The following is a 15244-nucleotide window of genomic DNA, read 5'->3' on the forward strand; positions in this document are numbered from 1 at the left end:
ATTCTATTATAACATTTTAGGTAAGTGTAATCTCGATTTTATGTCAACACTGGCAGAAAGTACAAAAAAGCATTTAGTATCTTATGTCTTGAGATGAACTTTGACCTCGTGCCAAAACCAGAAAAAAAAAAAAGATATCAGAAGATCAATACATATTCATCCTGAATGTAGATAAAAAATCCTCAGCAAAATATTAGCAAACCAAACCCAGCAATATAAAGGATAATATGTCAAGATCAGGTTGAGTATTTTCCTAGGAACATGAAGTTGGCTTAATAATCAAAAATCAATGTAATAAAACAGGTCAATAAAAGAATACAAACTATGGCCAGGCATGGTGGCTCACGCCTGTAATCCCAGCACTCTGGGAGGCCGAGGTGGGCGGATCACAAGGTCAGGAGATCGAGACCATCCTGGTTAACATGGTGAAACCCCATCTCTACTAAAAAATACAAAAAAATTAGCCAGGTGTGGTGGTGGGCGCCTGTGGTCCCAGCTACTCGGGAGGCTGAGGCAGGAGAATGGTGTGAACCCGGGAGGCGGAGCTTGCAGTGAGCCGAGATCACGCCACTGCACTCCAGCCTGGGCGACAGAGCGAGACTCTGCCTCAAAAAAAAAAAAAATATGAACTATATGTTAATCTCAATAAATAAAAAGTATTTCACAAATTTCAACATCCATTCATGATGTAAAATGATCAGAAAACAAAGATTAGAAAGAAATGTATAACTTATAACTATACAAAGGGCATATACGAAGAAACTTAATCTAACATCATAGTGGCAAAAGAATATGTTCCTCCCTAAGATGAGGGGCAAAGCAAGAACGTCCACTATCACCGCTTCTACCCAGCATTGTATTGGAGGTCCTGCCAGTGTAAGATGGAACTGGGCAATAAGGAAAAGAAAAGTAAACCAATTGGAAAGGAAGGGGAAATATTTTTAGCTGACGTGTTTTGTACCTGGAAAAGTCTAAGGAATCTACCAAAATGCTACCAGATTTAATATTTCTGTGCATTAGCAATGAGCAATTGGAAATTAGAATTTAAAAATAAATGCCATTATCAGCAGTATGAAAATATAAATAGGGATACATTTTTTAAAATGTTTAAGATATATGCAGAAAACTACAAAAACAATGCTGAGGATAATTAAAGATGACATAAATAAATAGAAAGATATACCAGGATAATGGATTGGAAGACTCAGTGTTGCTGAAATGTCAGTTCTCCCAAAATTGACCTGTAAATATAATGCAATCCTACTTAAAATCCCAGAAGACTTTTTGAAATAGATTATCAAGCTTATTCTACAATCTATATGAAAATGCAAAGGACCTAGAATAGCCAAAGAAATTTCAAGGAGAACAAAGTTGGAGGTAATCCAATTTCTAATTTTGAGGCTTATTATAAAGCTGCAATCATCAAGACAGTGTAGACATGGCATAAAGATAGAGATGTAGATCCATGGTACAAAAATAGAGAATCCAGATATAGACCTAAAAAACATGGTCAATTGAATGAGAGTTTCACTTGCTCCATATCCTTGCCGGCGTTTGGTAGTGTTAGTGTTTAAGGTTTTAGCTATTTAAGTGTGCAGTGCTATTTTACTGGTTTTTTTTTTTTTTTTTTTTTTTTTTTCTGTGAGACAGAGTGTCACTCTATCCCCCAGGCTGGAGTGCAGTGGTGTGATCTTGGCTCACTGCAACCTCCACCTCCCCAGTTCAAGTGATTCTCATGCCTCAGCCTCTTGAGTAGCTGGGATTACAGGCACGAGCCACTACTCGCGGCTAATTTTTGTATTTTTAGTAGAGACGGGGTTTCACCATATTGGCCAGGCTGGTCTTGAACTCTGGACCTCAGGTGATCCGCCTGCCTAAGCCTCCCAAAGTGCTGGGATTACAGGTGTGAGCCACGGCACCTGGCCTATCTTATTGTTTTAATTTCCATGCCGATATCCAATTGCTCCAGTACCATTTGTTGAAAAGATTATCTTTTTTCCCTTTGAATTACCTCAGTGCCTTTCTTGAGAGAAAAGTAACCATAGTTATGTTAGTTTATTTCTGCATCCTATATTCTTTTTCCACTAATATATATGTCTATCCTTATGCCAACATGAGACTGTCTTAATTACTATAGCTTTCTAGTGAGGTTTGGAATCAGGTAGAATAATTCTAATTATGTTGTTCCATAAAATGTTGTTGCTAATTCTAGATTTTATTTTTGCACTTCCATAAACATTTTAGGATCAGCTTGTCAGCTTCTTTTAAAACCTGCTGGAATTTTGACAGGAATTGCACTGAATCTATGGATCAATTGCTGTCTCAACAATATTGAATCTTCTGATCCAGGAGCATGGTATATTTCTACATTTGTTTAGAATCTATGTATTTTTTTCTCAGCAGTTTTCTTGTAATTTTGAGTGTTCAGATTTTGCACTTATTTTGTTAAATTTATTTCTAAGTATTTTTTCTTGATTATATTTTAAATGGAACTGTTTTCTTAATTTCATTTTTACATGTTTTACTACTAGAACAGATAAATATAATTGAGTTTTTAAAATCTTATATCTGCTAAAATCACTCATTAGTCCTAGAATTTTTGTATATTCCCTAAGATTTTCTGTATAAATTATGTTTTCTATGAATAGAGACACATTTATTTATTCTTTATTAATGTGTATATCTTTATTTCTCATTACATTATTGCACAGGCAAGAACATTCAGTCCAATATGAATAAAAGAGGTGAGAGTGGACATTCTTGCCTCATTCCCTTGGGAGAAAACATTCAGTCTTTCACTATTAAAGATGATGTTATCTTTAAATTTTTGGTACATGCCTTTTATCAGATTGAAGTTACCTTTTTTTCTGGTTTGTTAAGAGTTTTTTTATGGTTATTATTAATGGGTGTTGGATTTTGACCTTGTATTTTTCTGTTTCTGTTGACATGGTCATATAACTTTTGTATTTTTTAATATAGTGTAGTACATGAATTCTTTCAGAGGTTAAACCAACTTTGAATTCCCAGAATAGACCCTGCTTTGTCATGATATATAATGCATTTTATATATTGCTGGATTTGATTTGCTATTATGTTGCTAAGGATTTTTGTGTTTGTATTCACAAGGGAATATTGTTCTGTAGTTTCATTTTCTCGTAAGATTTTTGCGTGGCTTTGATATTAGGGTAATACCAGCTCTATTAAATTAATTGGAAAGGGTTCCTTTTTATTCTGTAATTTCTGAAGACTTAAGTGAAGTTAGTATTATTTCTTTCTTAAATGTGTAGTAGAATTCACCAGTGTAACCACTGGGATTGGCCTTCACATTTGGAGAAGATTTTCAATTACTGGTTACCGATAAAATAAAAATATTTTATCAATATAGATATTCGGATTTTTCACTTCTTCTTTGAGCTCATTTTAGAAGTTTGCATCTTTCTAGGAATGTGTACATTTCATCTAATTGTCTAATGTGAGTTTTTGTAATTGTCCCTTAAAATTCTTTTAATTTATGGTTAGTCTGTAGTCATGTCTCTTATTCTTGATTTTATAATTGGCTGCTTGTCTCTCCCTCCCTGTCTCCCACCTTTCTTCCTTCCTTTCTCTTCTTCCCCTCACCCCAAATCCTCAGTCTACCTAGAATTTTGTCAATTTTGTTACCCCTTTCAAGAAGCTGTTGCTTTATTTTAGTTTTTCTGTTGTGTTTTGTATTATGTTTTATTAATTTCTGCTCTGATCTTTTGAATTTCCTTTCTTTCTTCCCTTTATTTTTTCCCCCCTTTAGCTTCTTGAGGTAAAAACTATGATTACTGATTTTAGATCTTTTTTCTTTTGAATCTAGGCATTTAAAGCTGTAAATTTCCCTCTAGGCACTGACTTAATTGCATATCATACTTTTTGACATGTTGTACTTTCTATTTTCATTCAGTTAGAGATATTTTCTAATCTCTCTTGTGATATTTTATTGACCATGGATTATTTAGAAATGTTTAATTTCCTAGTACGTGGGTATTTCTCAGATTTCTTCTGTTGATTGTTTCTAATTTTATTCCAATATTGTTGGAGAATATTCTATATGATTTTAGTCCTTTTCAATTTATTAAGTCTTGTTTTATGCCTAGCATATTAAATGTGCACTTGAAAAGAATGTGTATTATGCTATTGTTATGTGAAGTGTTCTATACGTTATCAGTTAGGTCGAGTTGGTTAACAGTTTAGCTTAGGTCTACTATATCTTCACTGATTTCTCTCTAGTTGGTATATCAACTATTAAGAAAGAGATATTGAAATTACCAGCTAAAACGGTTGAATTGTCTATTTGTCTTTTCAATTAAATCAATTTTTATATTGTGCTTTTTGGGCCTTTCTTGTTGTAGTTTGTGTGTGTGTGTGTGTATTTACAATTTTTTATATCCTGGCATCTTAACCTTTTCATTGTTATTAAATATGACTTTTTGTTTCTAGTAATACTCCTTGTCTTAAAATCTGTTCTGTCTGATATTGATGTACCCAAGAGCAGTGAAAACATGTCTACATAAAAACTTATTTACAAATGTTCATAGCAATATTATTCATAATGGCCAAAGAGCAGAAACAACATAAATGATCAATTGATAAATGGATCAGTAAAATCTAGTGTATCTACATAATGGAATATTATTCAGCAATAAAAACAAATGAATTACTGATACATGTTACAACACATCTATAACATAGATGAACATTGAAACCCTCATACTAAGTGAATGAAGCCAATCACAAAAGACCACATATTGTATGATTCAATTTATATGAATTTTCCAGAATAGAAAAATCTATAGACACAGAAACTGGATTGATTAGTGGTTACCTAGGGCTGTGGCGGGGCGGGGAATGGGGAAATTGGAGGATGATGGCTAAAGGGTGGGGGATTCTTTTGAGAATAACATTCTAAAATTTATAGTGATGGATGCAAAGTTATGTAAATGTACCAAAAGCTGTTTAATAGCTGTACCAACAGCTATTAAATCGTTGAATACACTTTAAATAGGCAAATTGTATGGTATGTGAGTTATCTCACCAAAGCCTTTTAAAAAATTTTTTTAAAGAACACATATACATCAAATTGTTGACTGTGATGAAACCAAGGAGATGTTACAACCAAATAAAATGTTAAATCCTGGATTGGACCCTGGAACAGAAAGAGGAACATTAGTGCAATAATTGGTGAAATTCTAATACAATATTCAGTTTAGTTAATAGTATTATTCTGATGTGATGTTATCGTTAAGTGAAATTGATTAAAGGGTATATGGAAACTTTGTACTACTACTGCGACTTTGGGTAAGTCTGTAATTATTTCAAAATAAAAAGTTAAAGAAAAAACTATATGAGACAAGAGTGAAAATGCAACCTATGGATTTTAATTCAGAATGCACCAATAGTGGTTAATTGTAACAAGTGCACCACACTGATATAACATGTAAACAGTAGGGAGAACTGCATGGGGAAGGAGGGTATATGGGAACTCTGTACTATCTGCTCAATTTTCTGTAAATCTAAAACTGTAAAGTCTATTAATTTAAAAAAATTAAAAACCTCAAATTTCTTTCTATTTCTGAAAAAGGAATATGAAAGGATAATTTTAATATGCTATCTTTTTAGTTTGAGAGAGAAAAAATTCAGAAAATAATTCAGAAATTATTACAAACCCACAGGCAATTTAAAGTTCATCCTTGCAACACACTGTCTCTAGGAATCAGCCTGGCTCAGTGAATCAAGGAGGAAATGCAGTCAGGAGAAAAAGAAGCCTTGAAAGAATGAAAACGAAATTAAGGAAGATAGAAGAGAGTGTTGCTTTGGAGAAAGGGTGCAATCTGTGAAGGCAGACTGGTCAGGTTTAAATATAAAATAGGGCTTTGAAGGCGTGGGTAGGCTGATACAAGTGAGAAGTGGAGATGCACAGGGAATTCAATTGCTCTGAAAGTAGACACTAGAGAAAGCAGAAACATCTTAATTTTTGCAAATCAAAACAAACTTGGAAAGTTTGGACCACACTGCACTCTGAGATCTTGGAAGATCTTGGCTCTTTTGTTGGATTTCTTCAAGGAGAGACCTAGGATCAACCAACAGTTGAGAAGTTCCATCTTAAAACCACAAATAGCTCAGTAAGTGGGAACCATCCCATGAAGAATGGGCTACTATATGGGATGCTTACAGAAAACCTAGACATATGTAATAAGATTGGACCAGATATACGGAGTACTCAAAGTAGTTTTAGTGAGTTTCAAGGTGAGGCAGCCATCTTCATGCAGAGGTGGAGATACAGATGCTACTTATGCCCCAAGGAAACATGCCCGAAAAATTTACAGAATGATGGCTCTAAAGTGAGGCACACTAATATGAGCGCCATTGAAGGAACCAGGCGAAACAAGATAGTGTACATGTCTGAACTGTTGGTCACATGGCAGAATGTCTTGACAGAGACACTCGAGGAAGTGGCAGTGGACAAGATTGGTCTGAATAACTGATGCTTTGGGCAGTCCCAGAGTATATTGATTTTATCTCCTCAGATCTGAGAGAAACAAGTGGACAAAATCTAGTGGCATACGTTTAAAAATATTTCTAGAAAGAACAGAAAAAAAAAAGAAGGGCTCAAATCCAGCAAACCATCCCAGCCCAAAATGAATCAGAGAAGAAAGGAGAGTGACTTAAGCTAGTTAACCTATTGGAAAACGGGCTGGGCCTTTCAGAAAGCAAAAGGGAGAACCATAGTGGAAAACAAAATGCCAATGCTGTATTTCTCTACAGCAGAAAACAATGTAGCAAAACAACTACTACTCAAGACACAGAACAGTTGAAAATAAAGAAAAGTAGTGTTTTCGGGAGCAATGGGCTTCTAATCATTACCAGTCCCATAGAGTGACAGCCTTCAAAAACCTCCGTAAGCTAAAAATGATACTTCCACTAAAAAAATTGGGGGACAAGGAGGAAACATTCCCAAGGGTAAGATTTCAGAGAGTTGCAAAATTCCAGGGCAGCAGCCAGTGTGAGACAGGGCCGTAAATGGCTGTTCACAAGAGCCAATAGAAGAAGTATGGCCAGATACATCCACCTTCAGTGTTGCATATTGGGATCAAAGGAGAAATAGAAATTGAGAGGTTTCAAGGATGTTCAACACAAGGAGATGCATCTTAAATAAGACTAGCATCTGGGACTGCCACCATTGAAACATTCTCATTTTTTCAAGAAAAATGATATCAAGTATTTATTGCATGCCAGGCACTATTATGCATCTTATATTTATTACTTCATTTATCATTACATCATCCTATGAAGTTGGGCACTAACAGCATTTTATATGTATTACTTCATTTATAATTACATTATCCTATGAAGTTGGGCACTAATAGCATTACAACTTTATAGATGAGGAAATTGGGGCACAGAGAGATTAGATAGCTTGCCCAAGGTCATAGTTAGTACTCTTGGTAGAGTGTCATGGAGACCAGCACCACTCTGATGAATGCAGGGCGACTCTGATGAATGCAGGGCGACTCTGATGGATGATCTTTTCCTCTCCAAGAGTTAGCCATTCTTTTTTAAATGGTGAAGACCACTGGACTTAGGCAGGGTATGGAGGGAGGCATTTTGGGAAACTTGGGAGTGCTTCTGCCTCATTCCTGATTTTCAATCTATGAGAAGACTTCTTCCCTAAATGCTCTTGGCTTCTTGTTTCATCCCTTTTCCATAGATGTTGATAGTTACCTGGTTGATGAGTAACTTTTCCTCTTTTTCTAATGTAAATGTTTTTACTATAAATTTTTGCTATGAATTTCTCTTTCAGTACTGCTTTAGCTGTGTTCAACAAATTTTGTTATGCTGTATTTACATTTTAATGCAGTTCAGTGTATTTTAAAATATCCTTTGAGTCTTCCTCTTTGATCCATGGCCTCCCGAAGTGCTGGGATTATAGGCATGAGCCATACTGGTTCTCTCTGTTTTCCATTTAAGCACCCAGGGGATACTTAAAGTATGTTTAGTTTCCAAGAGATCGGAAATTTTCCAGTTGTCTTTCCCTTATTTATTTCTACTTTGATTCCATTTGTTAACAGAACACATTCTGTATGATTTCAATTCTTTTAAATTTGTCAGCATTTGTTTTCTGGCTCAGGATATGGTCTATCTTGGTATATATTCCATGGATACTTGAAAAGAGCATGTATTCTGCTCTGTTGGATGGGATATTCTATAAATGTTGATTAGATGCTACTGGTGTTGAGTTCTTTTGTATCCTTGCTGATTTTCAATCTAGTTGTTCCATCAATTGTTGAGGGAGAGGTGTTCCAGTCTCCAACTACAATTGATTTGTCTATTTCTCCTTTCAGTTCTATCAGTTTTTGCCTCACCTATTTTGCAGCTCTGTTGTTTAATGCATGCACATTAGGACTGCTATGTTTTCTTGGAGGATTAATCCTTAGGTCATTGTGTAATATTCCTTTCTGTCCCTCATAATTTTATTTGCTGTCAAACCTGTTGTATCTGATATTAGTAAAGCCACTTTTCTTTTGATTAATATTTGCATGGTACATCATTTTTCATTCCTTACTTTCAACCACCTATGTTATTATAGTTGAAGTGAGCCTTTTGTAGACAGTATATTGGTGAGTCATATTTTATTATACACTCTGCCAACCTCTGCCTTTTAATATTGTACTAATTTTAACTATATTGTAATAATTGATATTTTGGGGCTTAAATCTGCTATTTAAATTTAAATTTAATTTTATTTTTGAGACAGAGTCTTGCTCTGTCACCCAGGCTGGAGTGCAGTGACATGATCTTGGCTCACTGCAACCTCCACCTCCCGGGTTTAAGTGATTCTTCTGGTTCAGTCTCCCGAGTAGCTGGGACTTGCAGGCGTGCACCACCATGTCCATTTTTGTATTTTTAGTAGAGATGGGGTTTCGCCATGTTAGCCAGGCTGGTCTTGAGCTCCTGATCTCAGGCGATCTGCCTGCCTTGGCCTCCCAAAGTGCCGGGATTATAGGCATGAGTCATGCTGGTTCTCTCTGTTTTCCATTTCTCTGTTTTCTTTTTTCTCCCTTTCCATGAGTTACTTGAACATTTTTTTTTTTAGAATTCTATTTTGATTTATGTATGACATTTTTTGAGTGTATCTCTTTGTATAGCTTTTTCAGTGACTGCTCTAAGTATTACATTATACATACATAACATATAATGTACTGGTACTGGCATCTTTCCCAGTTTGAGTGAAGTATAGAAAGCTTATCCCTTTTTCATATTTTTACCCTCCATCATTTATAATATAATTGTCTTAAATATTTCCTCTATGTATAGTTAGAACCACATCAGACAGTGTTGTTATTTTTGTTTCAATCATCCAATATAAGTTAGAAAACTCAGGAAGAGAAGAAAGATCTATAGCATCTACCCATTTCTTTTTCGTTTTATTGTTCCTTTTTCCTTACTAATGTTTCAAGATTTCTTTTTTTGTCATTTTCATTCTGTTTTGAAACTTTCTTTACCATTCTTTTAGGGAAGGTCTTTTGGTGACAAATAGTTTTCCTTCACCTGAGAATTTCTTGATTCATGTCATTTTTAAAAAATATAGTTTCACTGGATATGGAATTCTGGACTGACAATTCCTTTCTTTCAGCACTTGAAAAGTGTTGTACCACAACCTTCTGCCCTCCATTATTTTTCATGGGAAATCTGCTATTATTCAAATTGTTTTTCCTCTGTAGGAAAGATGTTGTTTCTCTCTTGCCACTCTCACAATTTATTTTTGTCTTTAATTTTCAGATGTTTGACTTTGATGGGTCTTGGTACTGGTTTCTTTGAGTTCATACTCTGGTGTTTACTCAGTTTCCTAAATCTGTAGTTTTATGGCTTTTGCCAAATTTGGAAAATTTTCAGCCAATATTTTTTTTCAAATTTTCAGTTCCACCTTTTTTTCTCTCTTTCTTGCGTTCTAATAACATGTATGTTAGATCTTTTGTTATAGTTCTGTAGGTCATTCAGGTTCTGTTTATATTCTCTTCTCTCTGTTTTTCAAATTGGGTTATTTTTATTGTTCTGTCAAGTTCCTGGGTTATTTTCTGTTTGTTCCATTTTGTTGTTTGACCACATATATTGAGTGTTTTATTTTGGTTATTTTGTTTTTCAGTTCTAAAATTTCCATATAGTTATTCTTTATATCTTCTGTTTCTTTACTGAGAATTTCTATTTTTTTCACTTGCTTTGAATACATTTATAATTGCTTGCTAAAGCATTTTTATGTGACTGTTTTAAAATCCATATCAAATAATTCTGACATCTGTGTCACCAGATGCTGGCATATATTGATAGTCTTTTTTCAATGAAGTTGAGATTTTCCTAGTTCTTGGTACAATTAATGATTTTTGAACAAAACTTGGACAATCTGGGTGTTAAGAAACTCTGGATCTCATTTTAGAAGAACTCTTATGACATCACTGCATTGGGAAACAGGAGATGCCACTTCATTACTGCCAGGTGGGCCTGGAAGTTCAAGTTCTTACTCCATTGACACCTGGAAGCTGTTGTGCTTTTCTGTACTGCTGGGCAGGGATGGCAATTCAGTCTCTTCTCTCGGCTGATGCCACCCTGCCTGGGAGGGTCAGGGTTGCCTTATTACTGCTCATCACGTGGCCTTTCATGGACACCACTGGGAGATGGCCTTGTTACTGCTGGGCAGTTATGAAGGTGCTGATTCTTCACTACGTCTCTTCTGACACCACCTAAGTGTCAAGGGGGAGAATGCAACCTTATTACCACTGGATGGGAGCAGAAATCCAGGCTCCCTACAAGGTATCCACTGATACTGCAGAAAGAGGAGGCTCATTACTGCCCAGCAGGGTAAAAGTCACAGCTCCACACTCTATCTCCTCTGACAAACCCGGTCAGGGGGATTGGGGAACCTCCTTACAGATTGACAAGGGTGGAAATCTGGGCTCCTCACTTGACCTTTGCTGGCCTGGTGGGGTTAAAGACAGATTTTTCTGTGATGTTTGATATAGTAAAGAGGTTGTTATCTAAAAGTTTTCTGTCTTACCAGTCTGCCGCCCTTTCCTGGAACTTTGGCTCAAGAGGCTTTTCTGGGGGCTTGTTTTGTTTGTGCTCATTGGCATTTCTGAGTATCCAGCTTCTCCAACATCTCATCTGAGACATAGGAGGCTGAATAAAATCCAGGAAACTCCTACCATATATCTCGTTCCTCTGATCCTGAGGTTGATAGCGTCTTTTTCTCTCTACCTTTCAGTGCCTTCTTCTGTTTGTTTTATGTATAATATTCGTGGTTTTAGCTATACTTAGTAAGAGGTATAGGGAAAAGTATATTTTTCACTCCATCTTTCTGGGGTGAGAAATCAAGAACTAGAAATGTTTATTATTGTCCTAGAAACCTAGGAGAAGATGGGTTGTGGCTTTGTGTCCCTGGCTATGTGGGGGACGGGGAGAAGCTGTCCATAAGTTGTAGCAGGGATCCAGCAATATGGTGGCAGGCTGTACTAAAGGAGAGATGACTGGGAAGCAATTTCCTGTGGTGCATGACAGCTGATGGATGGAGGTCAGAAACAGTGGTGTCTGATGATCCATTTGAAGCCATTTCCTCCTCTATATTCCTATTACTCTCCATCTCCCCCTAAATTTTCAGTAAGCACCTATTATATGAAGCACCTTAATATTAAAAAATGAAGGAGATGAAAGAGAAGGTTATGCCGTTGTATTTTGGGCCAAGAAGCATGGGAGAGGTGGCAGGGCCAGCGATGAAGAGCCTGTCAAGAGTGATGAAGGCCTGAGCAAGGAGAAAGTTGGTGAAGAAAGATTAGGACATTGCCATGTGGAGTTGCTGTGGAAGCCTGTTTGTTCTCAGAGCTCAGGGGAGAGGAGGTAAAAGTAGGGACCAGTAGCTGAGTCATTATGAGAAACAGGGTTTCATGGTGGTGGAAGTGACACGTTGGCTGGATTCTCTTGAAGCTTGCTGCTTTGTTGCTTGAGTGGAGAGAAGCATCTCTGCTTTTGCGTATGGAGGGAAGCTCTTTGCATGGATTTTGAAGGCAGCCTTTGCATTTTGGACTACTGAGTGCTCCCCCACAGGCTCCTAATGCCTTGTGGCTTCTCCAGGTGGGGTCTGACGTGGAGTCAGCTCACAGGCCTGCCATTCCTCTCTCATAGTACTCTTCATTCCGGTGATATCTTGGCCTGCTTCATGAACCCTGAGCCCAGAGTTCCTAAAGCACCAAACCCAGTGAAGCAGAGACACCTCTGGCATGGGTCTGTAGGTTGCTTCTCAGGGGCCAGGCCAGCAAGAATGATTCAGCACACAGGCCAACCTGTGCAAGCTTTATGCATGCATTTTAGGACAATGGGAAGCGTGGTGAGTGAGGTTTGTGGTAAATCTTTAACCACATTCAATTTTTTCTAAGATTTATCTACTTTAGAACACGTAGAAATGGAGAAATGACCAGGGACTGCACAATGCTGTGCTTATTATATTGCTGTAGAAAGAAGGATGCTGCCTGCTCTCCATAGCCTGGGGTGAACTTGGCCTATGTAATGGGGCAGCAGGGAGTCAGGCAGGGGAGTTCTCCCTCTGATATCGCCTTTACCAGTAAATGCCAACACACTCCCCAGCTCACCTTTGCCTAACATCTAGGTCTTAATACAAGTTGTCCTCCCACTCCCCAGGGTGAATTGATCTTCCTGCCACGGCACCTCCTGAGCATCTGTTGGCTGAGTCTCCATCCCCACCCGTGAAAACACCTTGTGATGTGCTGTTTAATATCACAGAATGGGAACAGTGTTTTGATTCACCAGGATCCAAACACTCTTTTTGTAGAATCTACAAAGTGACATGGAAGGCCATATTTTAGAGGACTGTTCCTGCAGCTGGTGGGGAAGCCCTGGTGAGGGGTAGTACAGCAGGCTGTTCTGGCTGGCTAGTTCTGAGCTGAAGGGATGTGATGGAGGCAGGAGGAGTGAGGATGCAGAGGAGGGGAGGACCAAAGTAGTAGAAATGAGCAGCAGCCTGGTAGGACCTGGAGGCTGATAAGACTTGAGGGGAGAAGCTTAGGATGGGGCTCGGGTTTGCTATCACAGAGACAGCCAATGGTGTGATGTCGGGAGAAAGTTTGAGGAGTTCAGATTGGGATGTGTTGAATTTGAAATATCTGTAGGGTGTCCAGGCAGAGTGGACCTGAGCTCAAAAAAGTCTGTCTGGAGACTGAGCTAGAGAGAGATGTGGGAGCTCCAGGCATGTGTGGTCCCAAGGAAGGATGGGGCAGAGCATGGGTTCTCACCTGTTTTTAATCCCACACCCTGACACTTAAAATGACTGTTGTGTTTTACTTTCTCTAGTTTATATCATGAACCCAACAATGACAGTAGCTGTTATGGACTGAATTGTATCCTCCCCCCAAATCCATATGCTGAAGTCCTAAAACCAGGACCTCAGAATGTGACTGCATTTGGTGGTAGGGTCTTTAAAAAGGTAATTAAGTGCATAATGAGGTCACAAGGGTGGGCTCTAATCCAATATGACTGGTGTCCTTAAAGGAAATAAATATTAGGACACAAACACACACACAGGGAAGAACAAGTGAGGACTCAGGGAGGAGATGGCCATCCGCAAGCCCAGGAGAGGAGCCTCCAAAGAAACCAACAGTGCTGACACCTTGATCTTGGACTTCCAACCTTCAGAACTATGAGAAACTAATTTCTGTTACTTAAGCCACCCAGTCTGTGATACTTTGTGATGACACCCATAGCAGACTAGTACAGTAGCTAACACTGGATACTTATTATGTGTCAAATACTGTTTTGAGCACTTTGCATATTTTAACACATTTAATATTCATAGCAACCCTATTTGTGGAAGGTAGTACAGTCTACGGCACGGCAGCTATATCAGCCCCTTTATTGTCCCCAGGGTTTGGAGTCTCTTCCACTTTCCAGCTTGTCCTCCTGACCTTCACTCTACCCGGGACTATGTCCTCCAGATTCTCACAGGTCCCTCTATCTCTCCTCAGGTGCCACACTCAGCAATCTGCCCTCATTACCTGCCAGTTCCTGACTCTATCTGTCACTAGTTCCTTACCTGTCTGGGTTAGTCTTCTGAATACTTGCCGTTCCCTGGCATGATGCTTTTGCAAAATAAGGAAATCAATAATAATAATAACTGCTAGTGTCTAATGAGCATGTGCTCTTCGATATCTATTCTCTTACAACTACCTTAACAAATAGGGACATATTGTTATTCTCCTTTTAACTTTGCTTTCCAGAGAAGGAGGCTGGGGCTTAGGGAGATGAGGTGAGTTTTTCCAGGTCTCACAGGAACAGGACTGAAGGAAGGAAGCCATGTTTGCCAGGAGAAACCAAACGGACATACAGGCTTTCTGTGGAATACACAATTCCTGCTCTGTTTTGGTTGACAAAGTCTGAGGTCCTAGGAAAGAGAGGAAAATAATAGAAATATGAATATGTGTGTGTGTGTATTTTGCTCCCCTCACTAAAGTTTTCACAGTCTATATTAATGAGGGCATGATTTTGCCTGTTTTGTTTGCTGCCATATCCTCATTGTCTAGATTAGGTGCCTGCTACTGTGGAACTCTAAAAGGTTGTTAGAGAAAGAATAGAAGAAAGAAAAGAAGGAAGGAAGGAAAGAAGGAGGAAAGAAAAGAAGGAAGGAAGGAAAGAAGGAAGGAAGAAAGGAAAGAAGGATAGAAGGGAAAAAGGAAGGAAAGAAGGAAAGAAGAAAGGAAGAAAGGAAAGAAGAAAGGAAGAAAGGAAAGAAGAAAGGAAGGAAGGAAGATAAGAAGGAAAGAAGGAAAGGAAGAAAGGAAGGAAGGAAGGCAACAAAGGAAGGAAAGAAGGGAGGAGAAGGAGAAAGTGTTGGGGGGTAAGGAAAGAACAAAGGATTGCTTTTCCCTCACTATAGGCTTGAGCCTGTTGCCTCCAAAGATACAGAGCTTTGGTCTTTACCCATAAAAAAGGATTTTGAAGTCACCCCTCCCAGTTCTGTTCCCCCACAGTTTAGACAAGATCCTCATGCTCCACTGGCCACACGAGTGCCCTCAGAAGGAGTAGACACAGGTGGAGGGAGCTCCTTGTGACCAGCAGAGAAAACAGGATGGGGCACTGCCTGACTGAGGACCTGTGGGTGGGAAGGAAAGTGCCAACAGCAGCTCTATAAAAGCTCCCTGGCCAGGGGACCTAGGGCAAGAAG

Source organism: Nomascus leucogenys, chromosome 16, assembly GCF_006542625.1.
Source record: "Nomascus leucogenys isolate Asia chromosome 16, Asia_NLE_v1, whole genome shotgun sequence".
In the NCBI taxonomy this organism is placed as follows: Eukaryota; Metazoa; Chordata; class Mammalia; order Primates; family Hylobatidae; genus Nomascus; species Nomascus leucogenys.